Raw genomic sequence first — 1,786 nt, 5'->3', positions numbered from 1 at the left:
AAACTGCATGCAGGAAAAAAAAAAAAAAAAAAAAGGGTGGCGCTGTAGTGTAGCGACGCGTTCTCCCTGGAGGAGAGCAGCCCGAATTTCACACAGAGAAATCTGTTGTGATAAAAAGAAATACAAATGCAAATACAGTTATGATGATCATCAGTCAAGGACACTCGGTGACCACCGCGAGGTCACAACATCGTGACCATGTTGAGCGCCAGCCACAACGCAGCACCGACACTGACCTACTTCCGGTGTTCATACTGCTTCAGGCCCTCTGCCTCTACACTGGGGTAACACAGCTACCCTCCTGGGGCTGTTTTCAAGACAAAAATTATTCTGCCTGAAGGCAAGTTACCTTTGACAGGGCAGGGACCCGCGGTTAGTTTAACCTTGAAAGCGAAGTTATCTTCGTAGTCAAGACACGCAGAGTACACTCAGGCAACTAACCCGTGATCTATAAATAAAAATTCCGGTGATTCCCGTCTGCACATGCTCTCAGTTTCACTTCTCATCCCACCACAGTTTGGAACATTGTCGAGAGAGTTCGCAAAACACGTGTTCTCCGTAAAACACGCCTGTTTTCCCTCAACAAAAAACAATGCTGCAAAAGGATCCGCCATATTTACCTCTGCTTCGTGGGCAGTCACCCTTGGCAGGTAGTAAGGGTAAATTGCCTTCGGGTTTGTGGACACGCGGGTAGACTCTTGTGTTCATGAACACTGGATATTGCTTACCCTCGGGCAGTTTGCCTTGCCTCGGACAGATTACCCACAGGTGCACATTTACCCACAGGAAGGATGGTCTCGTGAATATAGCCCCAGTTCATCGAAGAACTGCAAGGACGAAAAAAAATCTTCTACGGACGTGAAAGACAACCAACAATCATCAGAAGTCATTCAACTCACAGTTCCGACGAAGTTCATGATTTGCATTTGTATTTGTATTTGTATTTCTTTTTATCACAACAGATTTCTCTGTGTGAAATTCGGGCTGCTCTCCCCAGGGAGAGCACATCGCTACACTACAGCGCCACCCATTTAAAAAAATTTTTTCCTGCGTGCAGTTTTATTTGTTTTTCCTATCGAAGTGGATTTTTCTACAGAATTTTGCCAGGAACAACCCTTTGGTTGGCGTGGGTTCTTTTACCTGCGCTCAGTACATGCTGCACACGGGACTTCGGTTTATTGTCTCATCCGAATGACTAGCGTCCAGACCACCACTCAAGGTCTAGTGGAGGGGGAGAAAATACCTGCGGCTGAGCCATAATTCGAAACAGTGTGCTCAGATTCTCTCGCTTCCAAGGTGAACTCGTTACCTCTAGGCCATGACTCCATCACATGATGGTAAAACAGGGAAGAAAAATAGGATGTTGTCTGTGCTTACAGTTCAGCGATTGTCTTTGGTGGATAATCTCTGCTTGAGTTCTTTGGAGTGTTATGTTTGTATGACTGTGTAAGACCTCCTTGCAATACTATGTTTGTGTGACTGTGTAAGGCCTTGCAATTATGTCTGTACGACTGTGTAAGGCCTTTCTTGCAATACTATGTTTGTATGACTGTGTAAGACCTTGCATTTATGTTTGAATGACAGTGTAAAACCCTACAATTATGGTTGTATGACTGTGTAAGACCTCACAATTGTGTTTGTATGACTGTGTAAGACCTTATAATTATGGTTGTACGACTGTGTAAGACGTTACAATTATGTTTGTATGACTGTGTAAGACCTTGCAATTATGTTTGTATGACTGTGTAAGACCTTGATTCGCTGCTTATTCTGCATTGTACGTTTG

This window comes from Babylonia areolata, chromosome 28, assembly GCF_041734735.1.
Source record: "Babylonia areolata isolate BAREFJ2019XMU chromosome 28, ASM4173473v1, whole genome shotgun sequence".
Classification (NCBI taxonomy): domain Eukaryota; kingdom Metazoa; phylum Mollusca; class Gastropoda; order Neogastropoda; family Buccinidae; genus Babylonia; species Babylonia areolata.
Note: the sequence above shows the minus strand (reverse complement) of the source record.